Source organism: Physeter macrocephalus, chromosome 11 (genome assembly GCF_002837175.3).
Source record: "Physeter macrocephalus isolate SW-GA chromosome 11, ASM283717v5, whole genome shotgun sequence".
NCBI lineage: Eukaryota > Metazoa > Chordata > Mammalia > Artiodactyla > Physeteridae > Physeter > Physeter macrocephalus.
This window is the reverse complement of record NC_041224.1, coordinates 93,705,773-93,723,901: the sequence shown is the minus strand read 5'-3', so window position 1 is coordinate 93,723,901 and position 18,129 is coordinate 93,705,773.

Genomic DNA, 18,129 nt, shown 5'->3' with positions numbered 1-18,129 from the left:
TATGTATAACTGATTCACTTTGTTATAAAGCAGAAACTAACACACCATTGTAAAGCAATTATACTCCAATAAAGATGTTTAAAAAATAAATAAATACATAAATAAATAAATACAAAGAAAAAAAGTGTTTCATGACTCTGTATGTAGAATCATTACTATAAAAGTTATTGTAATATATAATTAACATATAATTGACAATGCTTCACTTTATGTTGGCTGGAGTTGCCCTGAAGTAGACCTTGGATGTTATCTGAATACTTTGGGAAGGATGCTGTTAGAGGTACCCATTTGAGAATGAAAGTTGCAGTTTAATGCCTTTTACTTATAGCTTACTGGGTTTCATTTCATTTTTCTTTTTGTATCTAAACAATGTATCATAATGGGCATTTGGACAATTTAAACACTTGGATAAAATATATAATTGACAAAATTTAAAAAAAATTATGTGATGTGGGTGTGCTATAAATGTGATTTGGTATGTAATGTGTACTGAGGTGAAAAGCTGTATTTCTTGGAGTTCTGTGGATGAGCTGGGTTTATGGTACTAAAGGTACATATGAAAGTTCCATGACTATTTAATGATAAGATTTTTCTGGTTGCCACACATTCATAAACCTGAAAACTCTTTAACATCATTACACCGTAAACAGTTTTTCCTATATGCAAACTTATAAGGAATATCCATTTCTTAGAGGCCCTTACTTCATTTTAGTATTCTGCTTTAGTGACATATTTGCTTCAAGTTTACAATGACTCTTTTAAAAAAGTGATTTTCGGCAGGGAAGGGGGACAGTTTTTCCTCCCAGAGGACATTTGGCAATGTCTTGAGATATAATTAGTTGTCACAACTGGGGGAATGCTACTGACATCTTCGACGGAGTAGAGGCCAGAACTGCTGCTAAACATTCTACAATGCATGAGTTAGCCTCCACAACAAAGAATTCTCTGGCCCCAAATGTCAGCGGTGCTAAGGCTGAGATACTCTGATTGAAAATATTTAACATATTTCTTATATCTAATATTATTTTTAGTATTAATAATATTATAGCCTTAAGGAAGAGTTTCAAAAGGATGTAAGAGTTCCTCAAAAAGTTAAAATTACCCCCTGGCCCCACAGTTCTATTCCTTGGTATACCCAAAAGAACTGAAAACAGGTACGCCAACAAGTACATGTACACGTATGACCATGGCAGCACTATTCACGATAGTCAGAAGGTGGAAACAGTCCAAATGTTCATCAACGGCTGAACGGATAAACAAACTGTGTTATGTACATACATGGAATTCTATTCAGCCATAAAAAGCATGAAGTACTGATATATACCACACAGAAGAACCTAGAAAACATTATGCTAAGTCAAAAAGCCAGACACAAAGGCTTATTATTGTATGATTCTATTTTGTATGATTCCCTTTATATGAAATATTCAGCATAGATAAATCCATAGAGACAGAATACAGATTGGTGGTTGCCAAGGGTGGAGGGGGAGGGGGAATAGGGAATCACTACTTAATGACTATGCAGTTTTACTGTGGGATGATGGAAATGTTTTGGAACTAGATAGAAATGGTGGTTATACAACATTGTGAATGTACTAAATGTCACTGATTTGTTCACTTTCAAATGGTTAGTTTTATGTTATGAGAATTTCACCTCAGTAAATTTTATATATGTAAAATTTATATATATAAATAAATATATATATAATTTTATAGAGAGAGACTATTTGTATGTTCCCTTAGTTAATTTACCTTCTTCCATTTCACAATTACCTGAGCTCAGAACCTCTTGATCTGGGCTCCCTGGTGGCGCAGTGGTTAAGAATCTGCCTGCCAATGCAGGGGACACGGGTTTGATCTCTGGTCCGGGAAAATCCCACATGCCGCAGAGCAACCAAGTCCGTGCACCACAACTACTGAGCCTGCGCTCTAGAGCCCGCGAGCCACAACTACTGAAGCCCATGTGCCACAACTACTGAAGCCTGTGTACATAGAGCCCGTGGTCTGCAACAAGAGAAGCCACTGCAATGAGAAGCCCACGCACCGTAGAGAAGAGTAGCGTCTGCTCGCCACAACTAGAGAAAGCCGTCACAGAAATGAAGACCCAACGCAGCCAAAGATAAATAAATAAATATCTTTATACTTTAATAAATAAATAAATAAATAAATACTTTTAAATAAAGTTTATTAAATAAATAAATATATAACTTTAAGTGGCGAGGGGGTGGTGGTGTGATGAATTGGGAGATTGGGATTGACTATCCATATAGTTACCTTATGGATAACTAATAAGAAACTGTTGTACAAAAAAAAAAAAATAACTTTATAAAAAAAAAGAACCTCTTGGTCTTCCTTCCAGTCTCCTGTCCCAACTTCTCTCCCTTATTTTCCAAACTTGAGGTAAAAGAAAACGAAGCCTCAATAACGAAGCGTGCTTCTTGTCCTGCACACTGATTTTTACCCTAGCCTAGTTTCTTTCTGAGAGGCAGCTGAATGCAGTGGTTGGTGGTACTGGACAGTAGGCCAGATTACTTGGGTTCTGCTTTGAGCTCTGCCACTTACCCCAGAGGATCATGGGCAAGTTCCTTAACGTCTCTGTGCCTTGGCATCCTTGTCTGTAAAATGGGGTTAATGGGACCTACCTTATAGTTAACGGTTGTGAGGTTGTAAAGGGATCAAGAGTGTCCGCTCACTGTAAGTCCAATGTAAGGGTTAGCTACTATTATTACCATTTAAGGAGCTGAGATCACAACCATCAATTTATTGAGTTATGTATGAAATTTAGTTCACACGAGGAAAGGTATGGGGCGGAGGGATCTTCTTATCTCCTTTCAGGGGAATGGGCTGGCCTTCTAACTCTGTCTCCTATTTCAAGCAAATCTGGTCTCAACTCTCACACTTAGAGGGCCGCCCTGTAACAGCCGGAAGCGTGACAACACCATCACCAGCAGAACAGCCTCACAAGCGGGAGGAACGAACAGGAAAAGCTGAGCGTAATATGGGCAAACACAATGCTGCCTGCTGGGGCCAAGAGGCACTCGCAGGTGAGCACAGCAGAGAGCAGGGTAGAAGTGGGCAGGGCGGGCCCGGGTTGAGTTCGAAGTGCCCGGTCAACACGGAGGGGAGGCGCAAGACGGGGACCAATAGCTCTCAGGCTCCGTCCTGGGGGCGGGGAAAACATGCAGATTTCCAGTTCTTGAAGACTCCATGGCGCATGCCCTTGACTTTCACAAGCAAGTCTCCCTGTTTCCATCCCTGATAAAGGAGTCTTAGGCAGAGAGAAGAGAGGAACCTGAGGAAGAGCGGCCAAGAGAAAAGACTGGAGGACTAGGAAGGGGGCTGTGTTGGGATGTGGGAGCAGTAGTGGGAAATGTTGCAGGAAGGCGGACCCCTTCCAGGGCCCGAGAGTGGGCTCTTGTCTAACACTCGGAAATGAATTGTCGGAGGAGACACACGTGCTGACAAAGCGAGAGACTTTATTGGGAAGGGGCACCCAGGTGGAGAGCAGGAGGGTAAGGGAACCCAGGACGGACTGCTCTGCCACGTGGCTCGCAGTCTCGGGTTTTATGGTGATGGGATTAGTTTCCGGGTTGTCTCTGGCCAATCATTCTGACTCAGGGTCCTTCCTGGTGGCGCACGACCGCTCAGCCAAGATGGATTCCGGCGAGGATTCTGGGAGGTTGGTAGGACCTGTGGACCGGCGTCTCCTCTTTCCTTTTGACCTTTCCCGTATTCTTCTGGTTGGTGGTGGCTTGTTAGTTCCGTGGTCTTTACTAGGATCTCCTGTCGTAAAATAACCCATGCAAACTGTTACTGTTTTGCCTGGCCAGGGCGGGTGGTTTCAGTCAGTGTTTCCCCTAACGGAAGGGAGACTGTGGAAATGAAGAAAGGAGAGTGGCCGACTGGATCACTGAATGGGTAGAGTCTGTTCTTGCAAACATTACACCATCAAGCCTCTTTTGTGTATAGTATTCCACAACCTGCAATTTTTGCTTATGTGTGTGGACATCTTTCTAGACCGGTACATGTAAACAGTTTGTGTTTGACTCCCACTTCTGACTCTCCTTTAGATGCCTGAACTACTCTTGGTGAAATTCTTTGGCTAAGCTATTGGTTGTCAGACATTTAAAAGGTTATCCCATCTGTGGGAATAATTGACTTTCAAGATAGGAATAAAAAGATTAGGAGCTGGAAGATCTGGATTCTAAGTCCTGTCCTGAGTCCCTTTCAAGCCACGTGGAAGTTCTTAATAATTCGAAAGCTCAATTTCCACTTCTGCTGATAATTATAATAATGAAGGTGATGATTCTAATGTCTACCTTATAAGTTGCTAGAAAATTTGAATTAATAATATATATGAAAAAAGTACATTATGTAAATGATAAGGTGTGCCAAAGCTATTCTTTTCACAAGTAGTTAAAGTGCACGGATTTTTTTTCCCTTTGGGCTGTGCTGTGTGGCATGCAGGGTCTTAGTTCCCCGACTAGTGATCCAACCCGGTCCCCCTGCATTAGGAGCAGGGAGTCTTAACTACTGGACCACCAGGGAAGTCCCAAGGTGTAAGGATCTTAAATAGAAAGCATTTGTTCCTTTATACATGAACGTTTGCTTGACACTTATCAAGTTCCTTGCAGTTGCTTAATGAGATTTGCGTGTCCCCTGCCCCAATTTAATCTGTACAACAATCCTTTAAGAAAGGTAGGGCTTCCCTGGTGGCACAGTGGTTGAGAGTCTGCCTGCCAATGCAGGGGACGCGGGTTCGTGCCCCGGTCCGGGAGGATCCCACATGCCGCGGAGCGGCTGGGCCCGTGAGCCATGGCCGCTGAGCCTGCGCGTCCGGAGCCTGTGCTCCACAACGGGAGAGGCCACAACAGTGAGAGGCCCGCGTACCGAAAAAAAAAAGGTAGTTAATATCCCAGTTTTCCAAAGGAGGAAAGATAGGCTTAGAGAGATTAAATTGCTCCCTAGAGTCACATAGTAAGTGACAGAACCATGATTTGAGCCCAGGGAGTGTCTAACTCCAAAAGCTTCTTAACCACTATGTCTGTTCTCATTCTATCCCAGCCCTCCCTGCCTTCTTTCCTTCTCTAATCCAGTGCCTCAAGGCCGACCAGCTTAACCCAAGTGATCTCATCAGCTTCTAAAGTATTTATTATTTCTGAACGACTTTTGTGTCAATCATGTCCTGCTGTGTGGCATCTTTTGTATTTTTGTCTTATTTTGAAGTTTGTCTTATTGTTGTCTTCTATTGCAGTAAGTAGAAAAATGATTGTTATAAAAACTGGCAAGTACCTCAAGGACAGAATTGTCTTTATTTAACAAGTTACTTTTATCAGGTCTTTGAATATGGAGTTCCATGAGGGCAGAAACCAAGTCTGTTTCATTTATTACCAAAGCTCTAGGAGCTAGCACTGTGCCTAGCAAAACAAAACAAACCTGCAAGCAAAAAATGCATTTAATATTGTTGAGAAACAAAAAAGAGGAAACTCCAAAGCTTTTGGCCTAGACACCCGGGGGCAAAACAAAGCGAGAGAAAATGTCTGCTATATGAAAGAACATACGGCCTAGTACAAAGTAAGCTTTTAATCAGTATTAGTTATTATTGCTACATATGCATAATAGGTTTGGGGAGGGTATGGGTAGCAGGTAGAAAATGGGAAGGCGAAAGAAAGAAAAAATAGAGCAAAATGATGCTGGGCTAGTTTGTGAATAGATGGCCAGTGAGGACTTTTCAGGCAGAAATGGGCAAAGAACATTTAAGAAGAGGGATACTTAATATTTAACCCCACCAACTTTGCCCTCAAATCTTCAGGTAAAGTCTGCTCTCTGTATGATCTGGTGCCAGTGGTATTTTGATGAATTCAAGAATCCAGGTGGTATCCAGTACAGATAGTATGGTATAGGCACTCCAGTCAACAGGAGTAAAATAGAGCCATAAATTATAAGGAGAGAGGTAAGGTGTCCAAGAAACCTCAGAAACATTGGGAACAATGCTGATTTTTCTCATTTTATATAGGACCGGGGCTCAAGACCATTTCCATTAAATTGTAAAGGATGGGGAATTCTCCAGTAGGCGGAAGGACTTTTGAGATATCAAGACAGCTAAACCTTGAGTTACACTGCTGTGGTTATTCTCTGTAAGTTATGTTTGTGTCATGTCCTCCCAGCTGGATTGTAAAATTTTGCAACTTGAAATGATGAGAAATGAGTTGAGTTTGTATGGCATTTTTCTATGTATGAATTTCTTTTTTTTACATGAGTTCATTGAAACTAACCAAACCATTTGTAGTATGATGTCATCACTTTTCTCCCCTCTGTTTTAAAAACAAGGCAATTCATGCACAGAGAGTTTAAGTACACCTGCCCTTGGTTACAGAGCTAGCAAGGACCTAAGCCAGCATGGTATAATGAAAAGGATATAGTTGTTTTTTTTTTTTTTTTCCAGCGGTACGAGGGCCTATCACTGTTGTGGCCTCTCCCGTTGCGGAGCACAGGCTCCGGACGCGCAGGCTCAGCGGCCATGGCTCACGGGCCCAGCTGCTCCATGGCACGTGGGGTCTTCCCGGACCGGGGCACGGACCCGCGTCCCCTGCCTCGGCAGGCGGACTCTCAACCACGGCGCCACCAGGGAAGCCCCAAGGATATAGTTTAATAAGGCTTTTCACTATATGGGTGAAATCTAGCTTTCCAATCTCTTTCTTTTATTTTTTTCTTCTCTTTTTTAAAAATTGAGATATAGTTGATTTACAATATTATATGAGTTACAGGTGTACAACATAGTGATTCAAAATTTTTACACTTTATACTCCATGTATAGTTATTATAAAATATTGGCTATATTCCTTGTGCTGTATAATATATCCTTGTAGCTTATTCACTTTATACATAGTAGTTTGTACCTCCTAATCCCCTATCCCTATCTTGCCTCTCCCCCACTAGTTTATTCTCTGTATCTGTGAGTCTTTTTCTTCTTGTTATATTCACTAGTTTGTTTTAATTTTTAGATTCCATATGTAAGTGATAATATACAGTATTTGTCGTTCTGTGTCTGACTTATTTCACTAAGCATGATACCCTCCAGGTCCAGCCATGTTGTTGCACATGGAAAAATTTCATTCTTTTTTTTTTTTTATAGCTGAGTCGTAGTTCATCCAGTCTCTTTCTTACCACTATCTCATGCTACCCATCCATGTACACAATCACCACAGAGATCTACCGACTTTCCCTAAGAAATCTACACCTCAGTGACTTTGAAAAAGTACCTAACCTCCGAGAGCCTCTATTCTCACAGTTATACTAACGAAGATAATAATGGCTTCATTACAGGGTTGTTTTGGAGGTTAAATTTTTTAACTCTAAGGCGCTTGGAACACAGAAATTCTTAAGGAATGTTCTCTCCTTGATTCCTTGGCTTTCTTTCTTTTTCATATCTTTCAACTTAAAGTTCAATACTTTCTGCATAACTCTACCAAATATTTCTTATATTTCTCTGCAACTTCGATGGCACCTGGCTTCATGTCCTGTCCATGTCCCAACTCCTCCCCTGGGGCCAAAGGTAGTCTCAGAAGGATGGGGCAAAGGGCTGGGTTAGGTCTGGCTGGTAGTTGCTGAGGGTGGCCTGAGGCACTCCAACAGGAACCCCATGCCACGTTTAAGTCACAAGATCAAGGATCAGACTTGATGGAGCCAAATCTTTTCTCAGGGAATGGAGGTGATGTAGATCTGGGAACAGGGGCGACTAGGTCATCAAAGGGTTTCAAACAAGTACCAGATACTCATGACAAACACTTGTCATCAACAAGAAAAGCATGATTTAGGAAATTTATTAGAAACCACCCATGTTAACAGCTTACATTTTTCATTAGATAATAACTTTTACCAGGTTTTATTTTTAAAAACTCAACTCTTATATCCAGAAAAGAAAAGCATATTTTTTGAAAACCCCAAATGCACTTTTCAGTTTCAAGGCTCATGTCTATCACATTTATCACATAGATTTACCTTGACTATAAAAATCCTTTCTGTATATTTTAAGCAGGAATCAAAACAGAATATTGAAGCCATTTTTAACACATAGAGCAGCAATTTCTTTGCTGAAATCATATTTCCACTTGTCAAGAGCTGTTGTTCCCTCAAGGGAAGTACACATTATGTCTGTGGCACTGAGTGTCTCATACAGAAAAAATGGAGGAGGGAGCCCTCTTTTCCATGGTGACAAGACCAAGGTTTGAATTATTCATTAAGTGAAGGATATTTATTTGTGATTAACCAAACTCAGAGGATGATGTAGGAAATTTCCCAAAGAAAATATTATCCTTCACGTATTTGATATTTGAGGGCTCCTGTGTTCATGGTTTCAGAAGCAAATCTATGACTCTGTGAAAGGGCAAATTATCATTCAGCTACATGGCTATGATTTATAGAACAAAAAACAATGCCAATTTATTTCCTTAGTGGATTTCAGAGACAAGTTAAATGTTTAAAAGAATTTTTTAAGGTGGCTAAACAATGAAAGGCAGTATCACTAGTCATATTTTATAAAGGGAAGATACTCAGCTCCATCGCACAGTTGTATGCTGCCTGGCCAGTGGCCACCACTCTTGTGAATTTGTTGCAAATCCATTTGGCTGTTTGGCTATCCCCCGCTGTTGTGGACCACTGCCTATGGCATTGCTGAACCACTCAGATGAGTCTGGCTCTGTATCAGAGTGATGATTGGGTCCAGTGGTGCCTGACAAAGGCTTGGGGGGTGGAGAGGAGGATGCTCATAACAGTCATATCACATAACAATCACACACAAAATTTTCACTCAATTACTATTAATAATAATAGCTAACATTTGCTGAGTGTATACTAAATGCCAGGCACTGGGTATTACTTGACTGAGTCCTCACAAAAACATTATGAGGTATCCTATAGTCATGAAGTTATAGCTCCTGGTGCTATCTGGCCCCCACAAACTGAGGGTCCTCCACAGGTAGTACTGACTGGGAGGAAAAACTGAAGCACCTGAAAATTGGCCAGAATGAGCTGCCGAGGCTTTAGCTTCCCAAGAAGCTACCTGGGTGGGGAGGGGTAGGCCTGGGTAAAACAATCCAGAAGTGTAGGGGAGTTATGTCTGGGAGTAGATAAAACTTAACCCATGAGAGACAGGAGACAGAAAGAAGCCAGCATTGCTCACTCTTTCTCCTGTGTGAAGGGCAGTTCTGAGAAACAGTAGCTTCATAAGTACTTCCTGGAGATGCCCTGGATGATCAAGCAGCCAGCTTTGTTTGCAGTGAAGCTATGGCCATCTTGGTAACACGTCCGTTATGTTTGTTTTCACTTTTTCCCTACCTCACTTCCTTTTTCTCTCACACTTTCTTCACTGAAATTTCACCCATCAACAAAGCATTAGTACATTATCTTCTGCTTCAAGTTTTGTTTTCTTAGGACTCTCTATTAAAAAGCACTGGTACCAGGAGTGGTCTTAAAGAACAGACCCTCAAAATGAGATTTTGGAGTTGAATAGCCCACCTATCTGAAGGCAATAGGAATGGTTTTCCTGATAGTAAGTGGGATAATAATTCCTGCTGTGAAGTAGCATGGCATCACAGTTACTAAAGCTTTCATCTATAGTTAAATGGGATGAGGTGCAGGTGGAAGATAAAGCACTGGGATACCAAGTGGATGCTGTACTTGATTGGTATGGGAGAAACGATAATGATAAGGATCGGGGAAGAGATTGGCTCCTTTTTTTTTTTTGAAGTATAGTTGATTTACAACATTGTGCCAGTCTCTGCTGTACAGCAAAGTGACTCAGTTATACACATAGAGACATTCTTTATATATTATATATATATATATATATACTCTTTTCTATTATCGTTTATCCCAGGAGATTGGATATAGTTCCCTGTGCTATACAGTAGGACCTTGTTGTTTATCCATTCTAAATGTAATAGTTTGCATCTACCAACCCCAAACTCCTGAGACTGGCTGCTTTTGACAGCACTGGAAGCCTTGCAAAAAGAAAACAATAGTTTGCCGATGTAGGAACACTATGGAAGCCAGAGGACTTCTCTGGCAGCCATAAAGGAGACTCTGATCTCTTGCAGAGCAAGTGAGGCACTGTAGAAAATTAGGTTCAGGATCCAGAGTGGCAGAGCTGCAAAAGAGATTGAATGCATAACTTCAACAGGTCAAAGACTTTTCCAGATAGGAAAAATGTGAGACCTTAAGACCTGGACAAGAAATATTTGGGTGGATGAGAGCCTCAGAACCTCGACCTCCCAATTGTCCCTAAATCTTCTTGGCCTGAAGAAGCAGTCCATTTCCTCTTGACTGAAGAAAACAGTCTCCCTTTACCTGGAGACTGTACATGAATGAAATATTAATAGATTCATTGCAAGATGACTCTTGTTTTCCTCCATTGCCCTTTTTTGCTTCCAGTCTGATAACCAGTGTCAGAGCTCTGCACACCCTAACCAGGGAAGTACAGGTCCTGCTCCAGAAGGAATTCGCCTACATTCTAAAAGAATTATAGGACCTGAGAATATGTGAGGATCAGAATAATATAGGAAGGAACTTGACAAAAATAATGCAGAGCCAAATTTGAAAAGACTTTAGTTCTAGGTAGAATAAAAGATCAAGATAATCTCTGATGTCATTTTCTCTTGGAAAATGAAGGTTGTAGGAAAATAACCCAAGAGTGAATCCCCACCTAAACTGTTTAAACCTGTAACATTTCATTAATTCCATCATTCTATAGATGGGTGTCTTAACTGACCTCCGAATGTATTCAGAAATTGGCAGTTTACAGGACAACTTTGGTAAGCCTCATGCATCAATAGAGGCATTAGATAGGCAAGCCTCTAAACAAGGTAGATGGATCAAGAGAACTCAAGACACAACTACTCTGAAGTTCTGCTTCTATTTCTCTAATCCCAGGCAGTGTGGAGTAGAGGAAATAAGACCAGACTTTTAGTCAGGTAGCCTGGGACTTTAAAACGTGACTCTGCCACCTACTGGTGACGTCGATTTTGCTCATGCTAACACATATATATGGAATCTAAGAAAAAAAAAATGTCATGAAGAGACTAGGGGTAGGACGGGAATAAAACACAGACCTACTAGAGCATGGACCTGAGGATATGGGGAGGGGGAAGGGTAAGCTGTGACGAAGTGAGAGAGTGGCATGGACATATATACACTACCAAACATGTAGCTGATTCACTTTGTTATACAGCAGAAACTAACACAACAGTGTAAAGCAATTATACTCCAATAAAGATGTTAAAAAAAAAAAAAGAAAGAAAAAGAAAACTGCGGTAATAATACGTACCGGCAGGGCGGCTGTGAGGCTGAGTAACATCCCATCTGTGCAGAACCTGGGAGGAGGTGCTGAAGAAGAGGCAACTTATTTTTCCTGTTTTAAAATTCACTTAGAAATACAAGTGTCATCTCAAAGTCTATTTTTCTTTCCAAAGCAATTACTCCCCCAGACCTGTCTTTTCATTAGTAGCTCTGTCATTCTTCCAGCCAGCCAGGCTGAAAACCTGTCATACTGGATTTCTCCTCATTCTTTATCTGCCTATTTTTAACCAGCCACAAGATCCTGCCCTTTTTCTTTCCTTCTTCTAGCATCCTTGTCTTATATTTCAGAATTCCCTACCTGGACAATTGCCATTGTCTTCTGGCTGGTCTCAGGTACCACTTCACCAATGTCACTCCTTTGTGCCAAAATCTTCCATGGATTCTTATTAGCTATGGAATAAAGTCTCAGTTCCTTAGTATATATGAAAACCTTCCATAATCTGGCCATATTGTTGCCAGATTGAGCAAATAAAAATACATGGAGCCCAGTTAATTTTGAATTGTAGATAAACAACCAATTTTTTTTGTAAAAGTATGTCACATGCAATATTTGGGATGTATTTATACTAGTAAATTTTTTGCTGTTCATCTGAAATTCAAATTTAACTGGGCATCCTGTATTTTATCAGGCAAACCCACTTGGCCCTAACTTTTCTCTCTTTGGTCCTATAACTCAATACTCTCCATGAATTTAGGCTACTCGTGGTCTGTCCTCAGGTCTCATGTTGCTCATGGCTTGTATTTTGGCCTCAGGTGCCCAAGGAGAATCAGAAAGATCTGATTTTGAACCTCTCCTTTCTTACTTACCAACCCTATGACTTTGGCATCTAATTTCACCTCCCGAACCTCAGATTTCTCATTACAAAATATGAGCCCTAATATTGACACATGAGGGAGTGATTGTGAGGCTCAGACGAGCTATGTAAAACCTGGAATCATGGGGTCTACTGTATGTATTCAGCATGTTAGTTCATTGTTGTTGCTAGGATTTCTGTAAGAGCAGAACTTAGCTCTTCAGGTCCTCAGTTGTACTGCTGGCCATGATTTGCAAGAAGCAGTGTGGTCTAGGTCACATTTGGAAGTTACAGAGGCTGGAGTGGATGTCAGGGTGATCTCTCCAGGGCACACTTGCCTTCCCACGTCATACTCTGAGCCCAGCAGTGGGAATGAAGCCAGCTGTGCAGCAGGGGGGACCTGGGGACAGGGAGCCACTCACCTCCCCTGCGCCAAGTTTCCTCTACCCCAAAAAACCTTCTCTCCTCACCTTACTCCCTCTCAACCTGTATCCCGTCACTCTCCTTGTCCGTTTATTGCCGAACGTCTTTTAAAGGTTCTCACATTTGCTCTTTTCCATTTCTACATATGAAGCTCAGTTGACACCCCAGTAACTCCTTTGAAACAGTGCTTTCAACCCTCTCCAGTCACCTCCTGATTGCCAAATTTGGTCTATTCTTTACTCCTGTATTTGGAACCGCTGACCACTCATCTTCCTGTGACCTCTGTGGTATTGACCTCTTCTGGTTCTCCTCCTACTTCTCCGATGGCTCCTTCTAAGTCTCTTCTGCCTGCTCCTTATGTATGACTCTTCCGAGCAGAATGGTGGTAGAGTATGGAAGCCTAGCATCTCCCTCCCCCAGGACCACTGAAATAATCAATAGAGCAGGGAGACGGGAGGAAATAATTTATCACTACTGAAAACTAAGGTTGGAATCATCTATAAACTAAAAATCTGGAGGCATTTCTTCTAGCAATAAAGATGGGCTCGGATTAAAAAGAGCCAGTGAGGGCTTCCCTGGTGGCGCAGTCGTTAAGAATCTGCCTGCCAATGCAGAGGATATGAGTTCGAGCCCTGGTCCAGGAAGATCCCACATGCTGTGGGGCAATTAAGCCCGTGTGCCACAACTACTGAGCCTGCGCTCTAGAGCCCGTGTGCCACAACTACTGAGCCTGCGCTCTAGACCCCGTGAGCCACAACTATTGAGCCTTCGTGCCACAACTGCTGAGCCCGTGTGCTACAGCTACTGAAGCCTGGGCACCTAGAGCCGGAGCTCCGCGATAAGAGAAGCCACCGCAATGAGAAGCCCGCGCACCGCAACGAAGAGTAGCCCCCCGCTCGCCGCAACTAGAGAGAGCCCGCGCACAGCAACGAAGACCCAACGCAACCAAAAATAAAAAAAAAAAAATTAAAATAAGAGCCAGTGAGGGCTGAGAGGGAGGATGACTCATCTAAGACTCCCTGGCTGCCTCCACCGTCACTCCCTGACGTGGAGAGGCAAGGGCAGCTCTGTTCTGGCAGAGAGGAGGTGAGGCGGGTCGGGTGAGGGGGTGCTGCTGAGAGGCCCAGCACCAGGAGCACCTCTGGCCTCTGTGGACCTCTGACACTGTACTCCACTGCTAGCTTGCAAGGACTGGCTTGCAAGCAGTAAACAGAGACTGAGTGCTATGTGTGTAGAGGTCTGGGGGTCCTTTTACAGAGCATCATGGCCCTGTGGCTTAGGCTTCCTCCTCACTCACAGCCTTGGCTGGTGACCTCAGTACTCATTACCTCCAGTTGCACCCAGCCTCGCCTCCAGATTCAGTCCCAGACCATCTGCTGTTTGCCCACGCCCACCCTCTACGCCTCTCCCCTGCCTTCTCTTGTTTCCCAACTCCCATTTGGCCTTTGGACCAACCCAATCCTTTCTGTAAGGGATGGCACTTCAGCTCAAGCACTTTAAAAAATGTATGGCTAAAGAGGCAGCACTATGGCTGATTTTTTAAAATTAATTAATCTATTTATTTATTTTTGGCTGTGCTGGGTCTTTGTTGCTGCGCACGGGCTTTCTCTAGTTGCAGCAAGCGGGGGCTACTCTTCGTTGTGGTGCACAGGCTTCTTATCGCAGTGGCTTCTCTTGTTGCAGAGCTCGGGCTCTAAGTGCCCAGGCTTCATTCAGTAGCTGTAGCACACGGGGTCAGTAGTTGTGGCACGTGGGCTCAGTAGTTGTGGCACATGGGTTCAGTAGTTGTGGCTCATGGGCTTTAGAGCGCAGGCTCAGTAGTTGTGGTTCACGGGCTTAGTTGCTCCGCGGCATGTGGGATCTTCCTGGACCAGGGCTCGAACCCGTGTCCCCTGCATTGGCAGGTGGATTCTTAACCACTGAGCCACCAGGGAAGTCCCTGGGCTGATTTTTAAATGCCCTCCTCCTTTATACTTTTCGCAGGAGGTAGAACACCAAACTCTTTGATACAATCTGGGCTCAAAAGAATATCCCTCAGAGGAGTATGATGCCACAGCAAAGTAATTTCAATAATTTTCTCACTTCAAGATATTTCCCCAAGGGCTCTCCCAGGTCATTAGGACACCATCTGGCTAGTAGTTTGATAAGGATAGATAGTGCTTTCCAAGATGAGGAAGTGAACTACAGCCAGCAGCAGAACAAAGAAATTTTACACTGTTTGAATTTCAAATAGTTTGTGAAAATGTAACAGGTCTCTCTGGGGGGATAGCCAAATATAAAAGAAATAAATCTTTGCCTCCCAGGAAATAAAATTCCATTGTTGAAGTTCTGCATGCAGTGGAGGAAAACTGGCAGTAAAAACAAACAAAAAAACACCTTCCTTACCTGCCCAAGTTCAGGATCAACTGAAAGACAATGGAGTTGGTTAGCTGGATATTTTTTAAATGAGAGAACATCTGCCATTCTTTTTAAATCCCATTCCCTGCTCCCCCGCTCCCCGGCCCCAGTCTTGTCTTCCCTTTTGTTTTCTTTCCTCCTGGGCACGAAGGCAGTGAGCTGGGGGTGGGGGTGAGCCGCATGAGGTGGTGTGGCAACTGCCCACCTGCACCCCGGGACACACACACACTGAAGGGGAAAGGAAGGCCCTGTACAGAGCATGTTGGCGTTTTGCCCACTGGTGCCCAAGAGCGAGGTGAGGAGACAAACAGCAGGGCTGGGAGGCTGCTTACACTGAGCAAATAAGAAAATTCATTGAGCAAATAATTAAATATATTTGGGATTAGAGAGCCAGGTTTCTCACCGTTGGAGAAGGGAAGCATGGAAAGAGGCAAAGTTCAAAAGAACCCAGAGGTGTTGTAGTGGTTTTAGAAGTACTGGTATAAATTCATGGATATGTGTCTACATACATGCCTACTTATGTACATAGACCTCCTAGCTCTGTCCACTGAAAAAAAGTCTGGAAGCAATGACACTCTGGAAGCAGTGAGCACATCTAGTAGCCAGATCTTGGTTTCCAAATACCACCCTTCTCTAAAATGCCAGGACTCCTTGAAAAAATGCCTGATTCCAGGGCTGGGGCAGGGAACATACAAGGTGATCCTGGAATATCTTGTTCCAGAAAGCAAGAAAATATTTACAGAATGATGGGGACATGTCAAAAGATCTTAGAAGCCCCTTGATGGAACTCCCGTTGGCCAAACCTGGATCAATTTAAGCATGAAAATAATGATAGTAACTTATGATAATGAATGAATAAATGAATAGGAATTCATGAGTCCATACTAATATAAATAAATAAATGAAAGAGGAAATAAATAGGGAGGAGGGAAAGATCTTCTTTACAGTAGAATATCAAATACTAAACGTAGCAGGAATGCTGGATGTAGAAAATCACCATTTGGCAACGTTCATAGTAGTGGTTTATTGAGGTAAAGTTGTCAGTGAAGGCTAGGGCTGTAACTGGAGGTTGATGGCATAATTTGGCAGCACATCTCCAGGAAGTACTAATCAACATTTACAAAGGTGAATGGGGACCTTACAGGAGAGAAAACTGCAGACGTCAACACCACCAGGTGACAAAGGTTAACATCACCAGTGGTGGGATGGATTGACAACGCAGGCCCCGTCTCTACCCTAGAAAGTGTCCAGCATCATTTCTGAGGACTCCCTGACAAGAAAGCACAACTCCAGCATGGTCAAGAGGAAACACCAAACTTAGATTAAGGATCATTTCTCCAGAGTGTAAGGTCTGTATTCCTTAAAAGGGTCACAGACATGAGGTAAAACTGTTGAGGATGTGAAAGGCAGGGAAAAAGGGAGAACAGTTTCTGGCCAGAGGAGATGGAAGAGACATGACCCCAGTGGCAGCGTGTGTTCCCGTGAGGGCTAGTTGCCAGAAAGGAGGAAGAGGCATTGTTGGGAGAGTTGGGGAAATGTGACTTGGGACAGGATGGGGGTGGGAGTCTGTGAACTAACTGATGGTGTTGTATCAGTGTTGATTTCCTAACTCGGAGGGTTTTATGGTAGTTGAGTAGCAAAGGGTCCTTCATTTGGGGAAGTACACACGGAAGCATTTAGGGATGGTGGGGTATCATGGATGTAACTTGTTCTCAAAAGGCTCAGAAAACAACTAATTATATATATACATACAATACACATACAGAAGGAGCAAATGTGATCAAATGTAACACCCCCTGGGTGAGGGGAATGTGGATTTTCTTTGTACTGTACTTGCAATTTTTCTGAAAGTTTGAAAATAAATTCAAATTTATTTTCGATAAATAAAATAGTAATTTATCAATTTCAAAAATATCTTTAATTAAAAGAGAATGTCAGCTTTTTTTTCTCTTCCTTTTTTGACTGATGAAAGCTAAGTTGAAGAACGTACAGCCCTTTTCCACCCAGGACAAATAGCCAAGGACAACCTCAGGCCTCGCTCTGCAGGAACAGTCTCTTTACTATACAGACTAAAATATCTGCATCCCGAGAATAGGCTGGGTCCCAAAGAGGAGGAAGTGAGAGGCTGAACCTCATATTCCGTGTCCCTTCTCGCAAACTCACCACTCACACAAGTCTCCTCCCAGCACATCCCGAACACAGATACCCAAGGAGGAGTGAGGGAGGGGACCCAGTTAGCTGACATCTCTCTACTCGGAAACACAACGATTGAACATAACTGTTATTCCTCAACAGCCTTGTTTCGAGGAGCCTCCTGTTTTTCAGGTGTTGGTGGGTTGCCCCATGGGCTCCTCGATTACCTTGGGGGGCATGAACCCTGCAGTTGCCCAGAAATTCCTCTGCTCCAGTCCCACCACCCACTGAGAAGTGTGTTGATCTCAGCACGGGTGTGAATGCTCTTGCAGCTGGTGCTGCTTCTCTGCTATCTGCACGTGCTGTCAACTCTCAGGCAAGCGACTCTGTGCCAGGTGTGGCGTCAGAACCACTTGGTGGTCTCCCCCAACCCGATTCTCACCCTAGGAAGACCTACTATTTTCCTATTTCTCAGCCCACTTGGGCAACCTCTCCCAGGAAGTTAACTGGCTTGGGCAATAGCTGAGCCTGTCTACTGCGCCTCCTGAGTCGTTCTGGGATATTTCAGTCTGACCAGGAAGTCACTTCCATCTTTCTTTTTCCATCTGCATATGCTGGGCCACCAAGGTCTGGGACGGGAGTCCTCCCAGACCCCATCCGGGCCTCCCCCTTCCTTAGAAATGGTTTTCTTCCCTTTCCGTTCTGACAGCCATCTCCCCACTAGCGTCCAGTCAGCACATTTTAAGGGGTCTTTTTTTTTTTTTTTTAAGTTTCATAGCATTCTCATTTTACAAATGAGGAAAGTGATGCTCAGAGAGGTTAAGATGCTTACCTAAGATCACCCAGCTGGGATGTGGTAGAGCCAGGACTTACACACACTCTAACTCCACAGGTGTGCCCTCCATCTCAATCAGCGAGGCCTTCAAGGTTCCACATTCACTGGTCTCCTGTCTCTTCTCCTACCACATCCCTCGTCCTCCTGAGACTGCCGGTCAGTGCTCTGACTCACTGGTGCTTTCATTCTTCC